Here is a 19,203-nt window from a genome sequence, read left to right as displayed (position 1 = left end):
TGGAGTCTATATATGGGCTCAAAAAAATCAACTTTTCTCACTGAGTCTGATCTGGCTGCCACTGTTGAGTACCTTATCTGCCAGCAGCAAAGACAAATCCTGACCCGATAGATATAGAGCTATCAATATGGCACAAATCTCTAGAGGGACTAGCCAGACTCCTGATGGCAGATTAATTATACTGGATCCCTTTCAACACAGAGATGTCAACTACTTTGCATCACTGAAATAAACATGCAATGCTTGCCATGAATATGCATTTCATGTCCACAACTCTTCTGCCAGTATCAAAATCTGTGAAATTAGGGATTGACTTACTTATGTTTTATTATTTTACCAAAAGAAATTCATTTCATATCAAAATAAATGTTAGATTGGCTTCTGGCCATGGAATTCTCTAGTCTTATTATATCACTTAGAAGATGCTGGCATAAAAAAATAATAAAAATAAATAAATAATAAAAATAAAAAAATAAAAAATAAATTAAAAAAAAGAAGATGCTAGCATGAGACAATGACTCAATTATAGCACCAGTTGAGAGAAAACATTCTGAAAGTATGTTTCTGTCTTTCAGGATGAAGTATATCCTCTAAGTAATCATGTTGTATGCTACAGTTTAGCCCAAGCTCAGATAAATAAGTCCAATAATCAAAGGCTGGTAAAAGTATTTGCTCCTAATAATCTACTCACACAAATTTGGTTTTCTGTCCTCACAATTTTGGCCACTGCTAATTTGAAGATTTCCATGGCAGGTGACAATGGTTGTATTACCTGAACAGATAAGGAAACTAGATCAGTTAAAGTGCTAGTTGGGTGAAACTAAACCAAGAGATCAGTGGTTGAAGATGGAAACTATGTCATTTATCACAGCCTCTTATCTGTTATACAAGCAAGAACTGAGGCAGTTATGTACATTTTCTTCCTTTTGTGTTTTGTGTATACTGACAAAAATATATATATTCTCACACATATGGGTTTATATTAACTATTCTTATTTATATACCACTCTCTGTCCTTTACTTTTATCATTTTACATAAGAATTTCAGGTTATATGTTGGCAAATTGAACCCCAATAAATAATAATAATAATAATAAAAAGAAAAAGAAAAAAAATTTCTGGTTAGTTAGATTATTAGCTTAATCTCCTAAATTACATCACTGTGACTGAGTGAGTGGAGTAATTTACATTGCTCTCAGATGAATACCAGGACTGGTGCCCAAAGATCATGCTGTGACTGCTGGGGTTTTGTTTCACACACTTTTGTAGAAACAGTTTTTTAAAAAAAAGACTATAGAAACAGTTTTCTTTTGTACAAAAGATTATTACACGTTGTTAGGTGGAAACATAAATATATTTGCATGACATGAAAGTTAAAATGTATAGAGGGCATGTTTGAATGCTGACTGACCAATGAAATCAACCAGGATAGTAATTATTTGCTCCATTCCAAACTGTGTCTCCTAGTTGGGATGCTAAGGCTGGAAACACTAAAAATAAACTTTTTACTTTTTTACTGACTTCTTATCAGGCTCTATAAGAGGTACACTAAGAATTTAAACAAAAAATAGGGGGCAGCCCCAGAGGTGTAGTGGTTTAGTGCTGCCTGCAGCCCAGGGCGTGATTCTAGAGACCTGGGATTGAGTCCCACATCAGGCTCCTGCATGGAGCCTGCTTCTCCCTCCTCCTGTGTCTCTGCCTCTCTCTCTCTCTATGTCTATCATAAATAAACAAATGAATGAATGAATGAATGAATGAATAAATAAATAAATAAATAAATAAATAAATAAATAAATCTTAAAAAAAAATAGGGAGAATCAATGTCCTGCTTTTCTCCCTCCAGTTTCTTTGGTTCATCAAAACTAATTTATCAGGTATTCTCAAAGGTATCAGCACCAACTGAGCAGGAATTTTCCCTCAGAGGTCTGAGCCCCAAATTCATAGGTATCCTCTTTTAAGTTTCTCTGTACTTAAAACATTAATTCCTTCTATTTGTTCCCTTAGTCGAAGAGTTAGTACCTGTTTTTAATGTCATTATCTCAATTTATTTTGAATTTGTTTTCCTAGCCGTCTAACATCTATATATAATTCCCTAAATTATATCCTCTCTGTTGAAAGCTTTATGGGGGTTTGTTTCCATATTATTAACCTGAGACTGATTGATAAACCATTGTTCACAACCAACACCATCTATATAGGTTTCACTGTACTCTTGATCCCCTTCACCTATTTCATCCATCCCCCCCAACCCACTTTCTCTCTGGTAATCACTAGTTTGCTCTCTGTATTTAAGAGTCTGTTTTTGTTTCCATGTTAAATATATTTCAATTTTAAAAATAATAACAAAAATAAAAGAAAGACAGAAAAGTCCAGGTAGTATGTTAAAGGCAGACTAATTTATTTCCCAATCCCTTTTTCCCCTAAGTATGTAAATATAAAAAGATAATAAATACATTTCATTTCTCTTATTTTTTTGTAAATTCAATAAAATATAGTTTAATAAATAAATACACACACACAAAAAAAGTGAAGATGGAATCCTACCCTCTGAAATGAATGAGGACCAAAGCCAACAGAAGACATCCAAATAAAGGCCTGAACTTCAACCAAGGCAAAGGTTCAGAACCAAGAGGACTTACCACCGTGAGCCAAAGCTGCTGAGGAGACGACAGAGTACAATGGACTCTTGTAGGTAACTTCATCAATTCTGAGGCAGTGCCAGAGATGGAGGTAAGACATTTTGGATCCTGCTGACTATGCCAAGTTATGTCTATCAAGAAGAGGCTGTAGGGGGACCCCTGGGTGGCGCAGCGGTTTGGCGCCTGCCTTTGGCCCAGGGCGCGATCCTGGAGACCCGGGATCGAATCCCACATCGGGCTCCCGGTGCATGGAGCCTGCTTCTCCCTCTGCCTGTGTCTCTGCCTCTCTCTCTCTCTGTGTGACTATCATAAATAAATAAAAAAAAAAAAATTAAATAAAAAAAAAAAAATAATAATTTAAAAAAAAAAAAAAAAAAAAAAAAAAAAGAAGAGGCTGTAAAACAAACAAAGCATTTTGGGGGAATCTTAGGGATCACAATTTGGTATACTTACCAAGATAAACACTGATTATAGAATCATTGAATTGTTATATTGTACACTTGAAACTAACATAACACTGTATATTAATTATACTTAAATAAAAAATATAAAAATTTTTACAAAAATATCCCAATTCAAATTCTGCTCATCAATTAGTTTTGACAAGTTTTTTTCCCAATTACATATATACTCAGACACAGTAGAAATATTTTAAGTATTCAATATGCACATCTGATTAATGGCTGCCATATTGGACAGAGTAAACATGGAACATTCAATCATGGCAGAAAACTCTATTTGTCAGTACTGTTCTAGAGCAAACCCTTGGAATTTTTCATCACAACTATACATAAATTTATACATACTTAACACAAGTAGCCTAAAGACATTATTAGCCTCTTTAAAACACAAGAAATCAGGGTCCCTGGGTGGCTTAGTCAGTTACACATCCAACTCTTGATTTCAGCTCAGGTCATGATCTATCCAGATGTCATGAAATCAAGCCCTACATTGGGCTCTACACTTAGTGTGGAAGCTGCTTCAGATGCTTTCTCCCTCTCCTTTTCCCTCCCCCTCTGTCCCTCCCTGTTCATGCTTATATTCTCTTGCTCTATCTCTCTAAAATAACTAAAATCTTAAAAAGAAATACAAGAAATCTATTTGTAAACTGATGTATACAATATCCTTATGAAAGTTGAAAAGCATATACTTTTTTTGTACTTTGTGGTTCCTTAATAAGAACTGTGGCTCAATTAGAATCACAGAGATTAAAAGCTTTCAACAGAATCTGAATGTTATGTTACTGGTACTAGCAATGCAGTAACCCTGACTCAAATTCATAAAACAACAGAGACTTTCTATTCATTGGTCAAATAATGTTTGATTGAATTAATTTCACTTCTTATGAATTTCTTCAGGCAGTGTACAGATTAGTATTTTTCCAAAGTTCCCATCAAATGACTTCTAAGAAAAATAAATCTATAAACTGGAGGTCTGGTGGAATAAACTAAAATGACCCTTTATTTTATGTCAGTTTGCCGATGTACCTTAAGAAATGTTTCTTTTTAATCCATAACATCTTGTTGCTTTCAGTATTAAAAGCATTGTTTTTCAAAAAGTTGTTCAATAAAATAACTCCCCAAGAGTATTTGCTGGGCTTGTCATTTTCCATAGCCCTTAGACTATCTCTGGCTAGCTCTAGGAAAATACAACAATCTGAGAAACACCAGTGTGGACACTGGAGAAATATGAAATAATAAGCTTATTTTTTCCAAACAGAACAGGAATATGAACATTAATATAGATAAATAAGGGGCATCTGGGTGGCTCAGTTGGTTAATATAGATGAATGATGTAATATTAACACACATAATTAAAAATATAACTCATGACTATAATTAGTACTTACAGTACACATAGGTTTCCTGAAAATTATATGCTTTTATGTTAATTTTTATATATGTATGTGGTAGTTCTCTAAGAAATTATTAGAAGCAGCTTTGAATACTCACACTGAGCTGAATGCTAATGCAACATTTAATCATGATGGTGGAATCTCTATTAGAACCCTTGCTTCATCTAATAAGCATTTTTTTAAAGATTTTATTTATTTATTCATGAGAGACACACACACACACAGAGAGGCAGAGACACAGGCAGAGGGAGAAGCAAACTCCATGCAGGTAGCCTGATGCAGAATTCCATCCCAGAACCACAGCATCATGCCCTGGGCTGAAGGCAGCTAAACCGCTGAGCCACTGGGACTGCCCCTAATAAGCGTTCTTATTTACACAAGGGGATAATGCTTATAAGATCTTCAAAATACATAATGTCTGTTGCTATTCTTTTTTCCATTAATATATTTTTTTATTTAAATTCAAAATGGTTAACATATAGTGTAGTATTGGTTTCAGGAGTAGAATTTAGTGATTCATCACTTACATATAACACCCCGTGTTCATCCCAACAGTGCCCTCCTTAATACCCTTCACCCATTTAGCCCATCCTGCCATCCACCTCCCCTCCAGCGACTCTCTTAATTGCCAAGTCTCTCAGGGCTTCCTTCCTCTCTGTTTTTATCTTCTCTTATTTTTACTTCCTTTCCCCTCTGTTTTGTTTCTTAAATTCCACGTATGAATGAAATCATATGGTATTTGCCTTTCTTTGACTGACTTATTTCAGTTAACATAATACATTCCAGTTCCACCCATGTTGTTGCAAATGGAAAGACTTCATTCTTTTTGATGGCTGAATATTATATATATATATATATATATATATATATATATATATATATATATATCACCTCTTCTTTATCCATTCATCAGTTTATGGATATTTGGGTGCCTTGCACAATTTAGCTATTGTTGAGAGTGCTGCTATAAACACTGGGGTTCCTATGCCCCCTTCGAATCACCACTTTTGTAACCTCTGAATAAATACCTAGTAGTGCAATTGCTGGGTTGTACAGTAGTACTATTTCTAACTTTCTGAGGAAACTATACTATTTTCCAGAGTAGCTATACCAGTTTGACTTCCCACCAACAGTGCAAAAGGGTTTCCCTTTCTCTGCATCCTCATCATCATCTGCTGTTTTGTGAGTTGTTCATTTTAGCCATTCTGACTAGTGTGAGATTGTATCTCACTGTGGTTTTGATTTGTATTTTCCTGATGATGCCTGTTGGCCATCTGCATGTCTTCATTGGATAAATGTCTGTTCATGTCTTCTGCCCATTTCTTAACTAGATTATTTATTTTCGGGGTGTTGATTTTGATGAGTTCTTTATAGGTTCCGGGTATTATCTCTTTCTCTGGTATGTCATTTGTAAATACCTTCTCCCATTATATTGGTTGCCTTTTGGTTTTGTTGGTTGTTTCCTTCCTATGCAAAAGCTTCTTATCTTGTTGAAGTCCCCATTTTGCTTTTGTTTCCCTTGCCTCCAGATACATGCCTAATAAGAAATTGCAGCAGCTGAGGTCAAAGAAGATGCTGCTATATTCTCTTCTAGGATTTCAATGGTTTCTTAGCTCACATTAAGGTCTTCAAACCACTTTGAATTCATTTTTGAGTATGGTGTAAGAAAGTGATCCAGTTTCATTCTTCTGTATGTCATTGTCCAGTTTTCCCAACACTGGACAGAGCTGAAGAGAATGTTGAAGAGAATGTCTTTTTTCCATTGGATCTTCTTTTCTGATTTGTCAAAGATTCATTACCCATATTGTTGAGGGTCCAATTCTGGGTTCTTTATTCTGTTCCATTGATTTTTTTGTCTGTTTTGTGCCAGTCTTATACTATCTTAATCACTATCGCTTTGTAGTATAATTTGAAGTCTGAGACTGTAATGCCTCCTACTTTGCTTTTCTTTTCAACATTACTTTGGCTATTCAGGGTCTTTTCTGGTTCCAAACAAGTTTTAGGATTGTTTGCTCTAGCTCTGTGAAAAAATGCTGGTGGCATTGAATGTGTAGATTCCTTTGGGTAGTATAGACATTTTAACAATATGTGTTCTTCCAATCCACAAACACAGAATTTGTGTCCTCTTCAATTTCCTTCATAAGTGTTCTTTAGTTTTCAGTGTACAGATCTTTCATCTCTTTGGTTAGGTTTTCCTAGGTATCTTATGGTTTTCGGTGTGATTGCAAACTGGATTCATCCCTTGATTTCTCTTTTGGCTGCTTCATTACTTGTGTATAGAAATGCAAAGGATTTCTATATGTTGATTTTATAACCTGTGACTTTGCTAAATTCATGAATCAATTCTAGAAATTTTTTGGTGGAGTCTTCCAGTTTTTCTATATAGAGTATCATGTTATATGTGAAGAGTGAGAGTTTGACTTCTTCCTTGCTGATTTAAATGCCTTATATTTCGTTTTCTTGTCTGATGGCTGAGTCTAAGATTTCCAGTACTATGTTGAACAACAGTGGTGAGAGTTGACATCCTTGTCATGTTCCTGACCTTAGGGGATAAACTTTCAGTTTTTCTCCATTAAGGATAACATTAGCTGTGGATCTTTCATATATGTCCTTTATGATGTTGAGGTTCCTTCTATCTCTACTTTCTTGAGGGTTTTTATCAAGAAAGGATGCTTTGTCAAATTATTTTTCTGCATCTACTGAGAGGATCCTATGATTACCCTTTATTAATGTAATTTATCATATTGATTGTTTTGCAGATATTGAACCACCCCTGAAGTTCAGATCAAGATCCCTCTTGATCATGGTAAATAATCCTTTTACTGTACTATTGGATTCATTAGCTAGTAGCTAATTCTCATTGAGAATTTTTGCATCCATGTTTTTTTTTTTGTTTTTTTTTTTTGCATCCATGTTCATCAGACACTTAACCCATGAGCCACCCAGGTGCTCCTCTTCTTGTTTTAGGCTTTATTTGCTATTCTTTTTCCAGCTTCTTAAACTGCAAGATTAGGTTGTATATTTGAGACTTTTTGCTTCTTGAGGAAGGCCTGTATTACTATATGGTTCGTCTGTCCTGTTTTCATTTTCATTTGCTTCCATGTATTTTTTAATTCTTTAATTTCCTTGTTAACTCATTCATTCTTTAGGATGTTCTCTAACTGCCATGTATTCAGGGTCTTTCCAAATTTTTTCTTGTGGTTGACTTCACATTTTACAGAGTTGTTATCTGAAAATATGCATGGTATGATCTCAGTCCTTTTGTATTTGTGAGGCCTGATTTGTGATTCAGTATGTGATCTATTCTGGAGAATACTCCATGTGCACTTGAAAAGAATATGTATCCCGCTGCTTTAAGATGAAATGCTCTGAATACATCTGTGAAGTCTATCTGGTTCGTGTGTCATTCAAAGCCACTATTTCCTTGTTATCTTCTGCTTCTGCCTGCCTTATGTATCTACCCTTGTAGGTTAAGGACCTTTTGTCCTAGCTGCTTTCAGAATTCTCTCTATATAGTGGTATTTTGCAAATTTCACTATGATATGTCTTCATGTTGACCTGTTTTTGTTGACTTTGATGGGAGTTTTCTGGACCTCTGGGTCTTGAATACCTGTTTCCTTCCCCAGATTAGGCATTCTCAGATATAATTTGTTCAAATAGACCTTCTGCTCCTTTCTCTCCCACCCTTCTTCTTCTAGGACTTTTATGATATGGATATGATTGCACTTTGTAGAATTACAGAGTTCTCTAAGTATATATTTGTGATCTAATAGTTTTCTTTCTCTCTTCTTTTCAGCTTCATTATTTTCCACTATTTTATCTTCTATATCCCCTATTCATTCCTCTGCTTCTTCCAACCTCATTGTGAGTACACTTAGTTGATTTGCATCTCGGTGATAGCATTTTTTATTTTAGCCTGACTAGACCCTCTGCAGACAGGGTTTCCCTAGTGTCTTCTATGTTCTCTATGCTTCTTTTAAGCCCAGGTAGTATTATGACTGTTGTTCTAAATTCATGTTCAGATATGTTGCTTATATCTGTTTTTGAGCAAATCCATCGCTATGGTCTTTTTGATCTTCTTTTGGGGAGAATTCCTCTGTCTTGTCATTATATCTAGGTTTCTTTCTTTTGTATGTTATAAAAGTTTGTTATGCTTTCTGCTCCTAAAAGTAATACTCTATTAAGAAGAGGTCATACACTGTCCAAGGCCTAGTGCTTCAGGAACTGTTTCTGGTGTATGCTATATGCACTCTGCTATTCTGTTTTGGCTGCTCTTTCCCACAGGTCAGTCCTCTGCAGAGTTCCTCTTTGCTTGCAGTGGGGACTGCTTGGGCCTTTAGGTGTGTTTTGGTTTGTTAATTAAGATAAGCCTGAGAGGACGAAGAAGAGGAAGAAGAAGAAGAAGAGGAAGAAGAAAAGAAGAAGAAGCCTAATCCAAGAAAAAAAGGAAAAGGAACAAGAAAGCAAATAAACAGAGTACATGCCTGATCCCAAAGAAAAAGAAGGAAAAAGAAAGAAGGGGTGAGGGAGGAGCCTGATTTTAAAAACGAGAAAAGGAAACAAATAAGCCAAAAAATAAACAAAAAACTATAAGCCTAATGTCAAAGAGAAAAAATAATTAAATATGTTTAAAAATTTAAAATAAGAATAAAAAAATAAATTTAAAAGCCTGGTCCTATTTCCACCAGAACTGAAGCTGATGCTTTGGAGCACTCTACAGTGAGAAACCTTGATGCATGTGGAGGGCCCATGCAGGTCTTGTGAGGGAGACGCCTTCTTCCCGACTCACAGGTGGACCTGCCCTTGTAAAGATGCCCCTGCCAGGAGCATGGGAGCAGGCTTTGGTGTAAGCACTCAAGGCACTTTCTCCCTTGGCGTCTGACTGTGCTGGTGGGTGGGCAACAGTGGAAGATGGTGTCATCATGCCCTCTCGTCCCTGGAGAAGAGAATTCACAGCTATTGCTGTTCAGAAGGCCCTTCCAGAAAGGTGAAAGATTTCCTCTCCTATGTCCCAGGCCTTTGTCAGATACCTGACCTCAATCTGTCTGTGCCCAGTCATCAACACACCTGGTGCCACAGTCATCCTGTGTTTTACCTCTGGCTGGGTGCTGGGATTCAAAACAACAAGTCTTAAAGTACCTGGAAGCTTGTAGACCCACCTGCAGGAGAGCCTTGCAGCACTGTGCCCGGAACTTTTCTGTCCCAGAGTGACAGAGTGAGTACCCAGAGTCTATGTTGAAACACAGCAAAAAACTGTGACTGGGTTATCTACGTCATGTGTGCCTCTGTCTCCTGCTGTTGAATGGCTACTCAATACTTCCCAGAGGCGGGTCTTTTGTCCCTGGAGAGGCAAAATACTCTTCCAAATGCATTCCAGTAAAGGGGGATATACTCTCCCCATGTGACCCAGAGGATCCCCACACCATGGCACCTTACTCAAACCCAGCAGCTACTTCTCTCTTTCACTCTCTCTCCCTCTATCCCTGACTTTGCTGCAGGAAAAGAGTTCTCACACCTCTGCAGTATGCTGGCTTTTCTCTCCCCAGTGCATATCTCTGAACCTGTCATCTGCCACATTTTCTCCCTCCACTTATTGCAGATTGTTTTCTTAATCCTCAGATCAATTTCCCAGTTGTTTAAAAATGATTTGATGTTGATCTAGCTATGTTCCAGGGACAAGGAAAGCCCAGGGTCCCCTCACTATCTGCCATCTTAACTCTTCTGTTGCTATTCCTTCTTACTTACTAAATCAAGAGTAACTTGCATTTAATTACACTTTGTTAACTGTTTTACTACATATCTTGCAAATGTTGTTATCTTCCATATTGTACCTATATCACAGCAGCATTTTTTATTTATAGTCAAAGTACAATATTGTACTTTGTATAATTCTTATGAATGTATTTAAATATTGAAATTGTTTGACATTTTTAACTATAAAATAAAATTTAAATAATTTCAAGATATATTAAATACATTTAAAATGAAATCTATATGAGGATGTCAATAAGAGCTTAAAATATTCTAGTTACCTATTGAGAGTCTTCATATAGTAACTTATAGTCCTGAACTCACTGCGTTTCAGACACTGGCTCAGGTTCAGAATTTACTTGCTTAAAAAGTTGACTTAGTCAGTGTCACAGATTTATTAAATTATAGAATGCTAACTCAGTCTTAAAAATCTTCCTGTGGAACTATTAAAACAGAGGACAACTTATCAATGTCTAATGAGAAATGTAAAGGTTTATAGGAATAAACACACACATCTTCTGGTTAATGCATCTACAAAAATCCAAGATATATTGATATAAAATTATGTTCAGAATATACCTTGGCAAGAATGGTATCAGAATCAGGAAAATTTACAATAGTTAGTTGTTTATTGCAATGCACTATATACTCTGAAGTATTTATCCTTTCATTTAATTGAATTAATTAAAGGCCCTAAAGGTGTGATGCACTGGGTAAGGTATAGAAATTCACTAAGTTGCTACACCAAACTCCAGTGTTATACTCTGGCGATGTGTAAAAACTCTAGAAATATATATTAATTCTAATCTTTATCAAGGGGAGAAAAATGTACAACACTGTGTGGGAGTACAATATGGTTAAGTCTACAGAAGTAAATCAGGAAAGACTAGTCAATTAAGAAACAATATGTTTTTACTAGTGGAAAAATCCTATTACCTAGACCAAATAGGTATAAGTTGTGGACCTGAATGCAACATTTTAATCTAAAACATGTTTGGATCGGCATCCATGCACCCTTCCTGTATCACTCTCTTTGTAGCTTTTTGCTAACCAATCTTTCTTCCAACTGATTATGTCTATAAAGACAAAATAAACAAATATAAATTTGTTGATGTATTCAATAAAGTACTAGTCAAGTTTTATTGTCTTAAAGCCATTGTTGTGTGATATTATATTGCTCTTTGTAGACATAATATGGGTCAATTTTATGACTTAACAACAGGTAATTATGTGAATTTTCAAAAACTGGAAGGGGAATTTTAATTTAAGACTGAAATATATCATCTAATTAAGTTTTTCTAACTTGAAAAAATTTAGAACTGAAACCTAAGAGTATTGACACATGTGAGAAATCCACATATCTTAAATAGGGTTTCTGGTTTCAATAACTTATTTTGTATGAAAAAAAGAACCACAACAGTATGGTAGTGTATGGTAAATCTAAATGAATACTCATTTAGATAAAACTGGAATCATGTTTTAGTGATATAACCTAAAACATAGCTTAAATATTTAAAGAAAATGTAGAAGTATTGAGATTAAAAATTTGGAATGAAAAACTCTAAAGAATTTTGATTATTTAATATAAACTTTATCTTATAAAGCACTGTATATACTAGCTGAGTATCTTCAAAAATATTTATTTCTAATCTCATAAAAATGGGTTATTTTGAAAAATATATATACTGTTTTTTATTGTTATTAAAATGGGAATTGTAATGTTAATATAAACAATATTTTCTATTTAAATTTCTTTTAGGATTTTCAAATACAATTCGATGTAGAATTCTTGATAAAAAATACTTCAAATAATTAAAAATGGGACATTTAAAAATATTCAAAATGACTACACACCAAATTATATTCAAATAGACTAATTCGTCATAACTTATTCATTCTCATCACATTATAAAATATTTTTCTCTGTTGCTGTAAAAATATTTTAGTATACAAAGTCCTGATTAAGACTAAATAGTTTTAGGTGAATGAATCTTCCAAAATATTTGGTATGTAATTTTGTGGAAAATGAACTGATCATTCAAAATATTAAGTAACAGATCTCCATTTGTAAAAAACAAAAGTTATTTTTAAACAAGGTTGCCTGATATTTCTATCATCAATTTTTTAATCCATTAAAATAAATAAAGTCTGGTATTTTGTAAAATTCTCAAAAGAAATAAAAATCAAAAACATCATCACTTGTTGATACACATTATATTCCCATTATTTTGTTAATCCAAGTAAGTTCAGAAATTTTTTATAGGGTTTCAATGACTTCTTATAGCTGAAATCAATAAATGATACTATAAATAGGAACATTTACATAGTAAATGTTTCTCCCAAGTGAATGATCCACGAGATAGGGCAAGGAGAAAGCTATTTGCATTTTATAACCTTATCTTAGAAGTGACACCATTATTTGTACCACATTTTATTTATTAGAAATGAGTCATGAAGTTCAGCCCATTCATAAGTGGAAAGGATTTAACTTTCACCTTTTGAAAAACAGAAGTACCAAAGAACATGTGGCATGTTTTAAAACCATACTCACCTCCCCGGCTGTAAATTATTTACGTCCACCTACATACAAAATCCATCCATGAATCCATACATTCATCCCTTTCCTAGCTATCCTCTTTAATACTTCATCTCTTACAACACCTACTCAAAGCCTAGAATCTTGTCATGTAAGTCAGGTACATGCAAAGAAATTCTTCAGCTGTAATTCCTTAAGTATAGCTCTTTGATTATAGCTTTCTTAAACTATAAAGATATAAATCATCTTCTCCACATACATACAGCATATAATAATAAGATGAGCTTAGAATAATTGCAAAGGGTATTTCTGTTCAAACGGAATATTTGGAACTGCAAAGGACTTCGCAGCATTTTTAAAATTCAGCCTGGTACACATTGAAAGTTTGTTGGTTAGGACTCAGGGACTGGGAATAATTGTCCACGGCTCATAGTTCTGAATTCCTTATCACCATTCTCTTTTTATAAAAAGTAGCATGTGTTTGCAGGTAAGTAGATCTCTCAGTCTGTTCCATACTATAGAGATTTAGAGGTCCAAAGTCCTTAATTCATTTTGTATTTTCTCTCTCTTATAACCTAATTTGGTAATGTTTCTACAAACAAAATGCCCTTAAAAATTGTATGGGCTTTTGATAAATTTTACTGAAATTCACTCCAGTAGATAAAAGCCTCCCATAAATATTCTTTCAGATAGTATCTACCTTTAGCTTCTACTAAAGGAAGATGTCCATAAGTTTATTTATTACCACAAGCAGCAGAGTTGTTGAACTTTGGGCCACTACAGGAAAAATACCCTTTCTTCCAGTTTCTAGAAATGTTTTTCTCAATTATCTTTAAAACTTCACTCACAGCCTCTTTGAAAACTATCAAGTTTTTACAAAATTTATTATTCCACAGTTTCTGTATTTTAGGAATCTGGGGGGGCAGGGACAGTTTAGCTGACTTTAGCTGAGTAATCATAGCTTGGAGTCCTCCTAAGATTGCAATTAATTGGTCAGCTAAGGCTGTAGTCCTCTGAAGGCTTGACAGAAACTGAAGGATCCAATTCCAAGATGGATGTTGGTAGAAGACCTACATTCCTTACTGGCTGTTTTCAAAACGTTCAGTTCTTTACGACATGGATTTCTCTATAAGGGTTGCTGTAAGGGTTGCTGGAGTGTCCTCACATCATGACAAGTGGCCTGTGTTCTCAGAGGAAAGAACAACATATAAAAGACAATGAATTAAATGACCTAGCCTCAGAAATCATTTACTATCACATTGCTAACTCCAATGGTCTCAAAGACCAACCCTTATATAAGGTAGGAGAGTAATACATAAGGGCATGAATACCAGATGGTCATAATTAACTGGAAACCATCTTGGAGGCTAGCTGCCATATCCAGCAATTAAAAGGAAAACTGAAGAGGACAAAACAACCTATGTGGAAGCTAAAAGATCATTGTATTCATTTTATTGTAAATAATATGGAAAAAAATGACTGTCCTATTTTTCCCAATGTGAAGGAAATAATTAAGCAGTTAAAATCCTAATTTGATTTGTACTACTAGAGGTAGTGTGACTTAAATAAGGGGCAGTGATTTGTATTTTTTAAAGGAGTAATAAGCTATGGTTTTTTATGTTTAATGTTGATTTGAAAACAATAGGACTGGGAGCCGTGAGTGGCTCAGTGGTTTAGCACCTGTCTTCAGTCCAGGGCATGATCCTGTAGATCCAGGATGGAATCCCACATCAGGCTCCCTGCATGGAGCCTGCTTCTCCCTCTGCCTGTGTCTCGCCTCTCTCTCTTTCTCTCTCTCTCATGAATAAATAAAATCTTTTAAAAAATTAAAAAAAATAAAACAATAGGACACATACTGAAGACATAGGAATGGATTTTATATTTGCCTACAGAATCACAGAAGATTACATCTTGCTTTGTTGTAAACATCTTGAAAATACAGAGAAGAAAATGTCAACGTTCTTTGCATGTCAGCCTTTTTTTCCCTTAATGTCTTCCAGGCCTCATTTTATTTAAATTTATTTATTTATTTATTTATTTATTTATTTATTTATTTATTTATTATTTTTAGAGAGAAAGGGCAGGGGGTGTGTGGAGAAGGGCAGAGGGGAAGGGGGAGAGAGACATGTCATGTTCAAGGGATCACAATAAATGATTCAAAAATAATTTTTTTAATGTTTTGAAAACACAAAATCAAATTTAATCACAAGCAAATATAGATTATTTAGATGCATGTGACAATGTCTTTGGCAGAACACATTAAAATGTGTAGTTTAAACTGTCTTTTAGTAAATGGTTGATTTAACTACGACAAACATTTTGGGGCTCATTTTTTAGTAGGTATTCTGACAGGAGACACAATGGTCTGTCAGCCTGAGAGGTTGATTTTTGGTTTTGGTAGATATGTCAGGAAAGGAATTAGACAAAAGAAATACCAATAAATAGAGGATTGCCTCAACACAACTCTTTTTGGAGGAAACTATATAGGAAAATTGATGAGAAAAACCAATAAAGTTATACAAATACATTTTATAACAGATGCTGCTATCTGAATAGTTTTAGTTGAATTGCAATGTATCATTCTCGAATTATTCATTAGGGATCATTTTCTTGACCCTCCTACAATTTGCAGTTTCTAATCACTTTAGGCTTCAAAGAATATTGCCCAAGGAAGATTCTCTGTAAGAGTTGTTTTTGTTGACTTTTTATTTTTATTTGAAATAATTATAGATTCAAAGGGAGTTGCAAAAGGGGAAAAAAAAGTCCAGGGGGTCTCATGTTACTCTTCACTCGGTATACCAAAATAGTAACAACCTATATAGCTGTAATACAATATCAAAGACAGGAAATTGGATGGCTCAGCTGTTAAGCTCTGCTTTTGGCTCAGGGCATGATCCTGGAGTTTAGGGATTGAGTCCCACATCGGGCTCCCTGAGGGGAGCCTGCTTCTCCCCCTGCCTATGGCTCTGCCTCTCTATCTCTGTCTCATGAATGAATAAATAAAATCTTTTAAAAAACAAAGGAAATTATCACTGGTACCATCCATTGAGCTAGATTTTAGTGGTTTTAAAGTGCATGTGTATGCATTTAAGACAGACTATTTCAAATTCAAAGATGATTACAATTACCCAAGTATCATCTGCCACATTATATCATTCAACTAGAATAGATAGATAGATGATAGATGACAGATAAATAGGTAGATGGATGATAGATAGATAGATGATAGATAATAGATAGATAGATAGATAGATAGATAGATAGATAGATAGATAGATAATCTCTAGGGTGACCGGGTGGCTCAGTGGTTGAGCATCTGCCTTTGGCTCAGATCTTGATTCCTGGATCCTGGGATGGAGTCCCACATTAGGCTCCACTCAGGGAGCCTGCTTCTCCCTCTGCCTATGTTTCTGCCTCTCTTTCTATGTCTTTCATGAATAAGTAAATAAGATCTTTAAAAATAAATAAAATATATATATATATATATATATATATATATATATATATATATCTCAATCATTTTACATATAACCAACTTGCCATGTTCAAGGAATCACAATCAATAAACTAATTCAAAAAAAATTTTAAATGTTTTGTGTATGTGTGTTTGTGTATGTGTAGTTCTAATTAATAAAAATCACAGTGAAACCATAAATCGAGATAGTTGACATCTTTGTAACGTTGAATTTTCCAATCCATGAACTCTGTAGTCTATCCTTTTACTTAGGTTTTCTTTTCTTTCATCATTTGTAATTTTCAGCATATAGATCTATACATGTTTTAAGTGTACACCTATATATTTCATTTTATTCAGAGTGAATATAAATGATATTGTATTTGTTTCCATATGTTCATTATTCATAGATAAAAATGTGTTTATTCTCATGTTTTCATATTGAATCCTTTTAACTTACTGGATTTACTTACTAGTTAGAGGAATTGGTTTTTGTTTTTTGGGGTTTGTTTTGTTTTGTTTTGTTTTGTAATTCCTTGTGATTTTTTTCTGTGTCATATCATCTACAAATAGGAACAGCTTTATTTCTTCCTTTCTGATCTGTATGCCATTTATTTATTTATTTATTTATTTAGCTATTTACTTATTTATTTTGCTTTACTTACTGCAGTATGTAGAGCTCCTTATACTATGTTGAAAAAGGGTGTTGAGATTAGATTTCCTTGCCTTGTTCTTGGTCTTAGGGAGAAAGCATCCAATCTTTCACTTTTATACAAAATGTTAGTGGCCGGGTTTTGGTAGATGTTTCTTATCAAGTTGAAATAATTCTCTTCTCTTCTTAATATACTGAGTTTTATTACATATGAATGTTGGATTTAGTCACATGTCTACTTCTGTGTTGTAAAAAAAAACATGTCATGGGGGATCCCTGGGTGGCTCAGCGGTTTGGCACCTGCCTTTGGCCCAGGGTGCAAACCTGGAGTCCCCAGATCGAGTCCCGCGTCGGGCTGCGGGCATGGAGCTTGCTTCTCCCTCTACCTCTCTCTCTCTCTCTCTCTCTCTCTCTCTATCGTGAATAAATAAATAAAATCTTAAAAAAAAAAACACATGGTTTTCTTTGTTAGCTTATCAATATGGTAGATCACAGTGGTTTTCAAATGATGAACAACTCTTGTGTATCAGAAAAAGTCCTACTTGGTTGTGATGTATTCTTATTCTTGCACATTGCTGAGACACTGGTCTATAGTTTTATTATTATTTTTTCTATCTGTTTGATTTGAGCAGCAGCTTAATTCTGGTCTCATAAAATGAGTTTGGAAGTGTCTCTCATCTTTTTATCCCAGAAGAGACTATACAAAATTGGTGTTCATGCTAAGTGACTGGTATAATTCTCCAGTGAAATCTTTGGACATGGAGAGTTCTTTGGAGGTGGGGAAATTAAATATGAGTTAAATTTATTTAGCTGTTATAAGGATATTCATATTACCTATTTAATCTCAGTTGATTTTTTGAGAGTTTGCCATTTTAGAGGAATTTGTAATTACCTTTTCGAAATTGTCAAATTTATAAATGTCAATTTGCTCATATTATTCTTTTATTATTTTTGTAATGGCTGTAGGATATGTAGTAATGCCATTATTTCAATCCTGTTACTGCCGATTGGTGTTTTCTTCTCATTTATTTTCATCAATACTGCTACAGTTTATCAATCATATTGATTATTTTTTTGAAGAACCATATTTTGGTTGATTTTCTGTATCCTTTTACTTTTGATTTCTTGATTTCTGTCTTATATTTGGTATTTCCTTTCTTCTGCTTGCTCACAGTTTCTTTTGTCTATATTTTTCTATTTCCTGGGATGGGGAGTAGAACTTAAGTTACTGAATTGAAACATCTCACTTCCATTGTAAGCTTTTAGTGGTATAAATTTCCCTCTCAGTACTACTTTCACTGCATCCCAACTGCCCCCTTTTTTTTTTTTTTTTTTTTTTTGAGAAAAGAGAGAGAGAGAGAGCTTGTGAGTGGGGTAGGAGCATAGGGAGAGAGAGAATCTCAAGCAGACTCCCCAATGAGTACAGAGCCAGAGTGGGACTTGATCCCACAACCCTGAGATCATGACCTGAACAAATATCAAGAGTTGGATGCTCAATGGACTAAGCCACCCAGGTGTTCCCCAAAAGATTTTAAATGTGTGTTCATTTTCATTTGGTTCTATATTTTGTTTTCTCTGAGACCTCCTCTCATACCCTTAAATTATTTGGAAGTGTGTTTATTTCTATGTATTCAGAAGTTTCCCCCACTTTCTTTCTGCTATTACTTTCCAGTTTGGTTCTAGTAGGATCAGAGAACATGCACTGTATAATTTTAGTTCTTTTAAATTTTGGGGCACATTTTATCATCCAGAGTATTGACTATCTTGGTGAATGTTCCTTGGGCACTTGATAAACAATGTGCAGTGTTCTATATATGTCAATTATAACCTATTAGTTGATTATGCTTGCTGGGTCTTCTATTTTCATGTTGATTTTCTTTCTAAGCAGTTGTATCAGTTCCTGAGAGGGGGTGTGAACTTCCTGAGAGAGTTATGGGTGTGAACTATGGGTTTGTTTATTTCTCCTTTAAACTCTCTCAGATTTTGCTTCATGTATTTTAAGGCTCTGTTAGTTGGTGCATACACATTTACAATTGTAATGTCTTCTGATGGATTGGTACTTTTATCAATAATTAAGGTTTCTCTTTGTCTATAGTAGTTTTCTTTTTTGTTTTTCTAAAATCCACTTGGTCAAATATATAGCCACTTCTGCTTTGTTTTTTTTTAATTAGAATTTGGTATGTCCTTTCTGTCATTTTACTTTTAAATTTATCTATGTGTTATTTTAAAATGAGCTTATTAACAGCATATAGTTCCCACATGTTTTGTACCGAATCTACCAATCTCTGTCATTTGTTACATCTAAGTCATTTACAT

This window comes from Canis aureus, chromosome 9, assembly GCF_053574225.1.
Source record: "Canis aureus isolate CA01 chromosome 9, VMU_Caureus_v.1.0, whole genome shotgun sequence".
Lineage (NCBI taxonomy): Eukaryota > Metazoa > Chordata > Mammalia > Carnivora > Canidae > Canis > Canis aureus.
Note: the sequence above shows the minus strand (reverse complement) of the source record.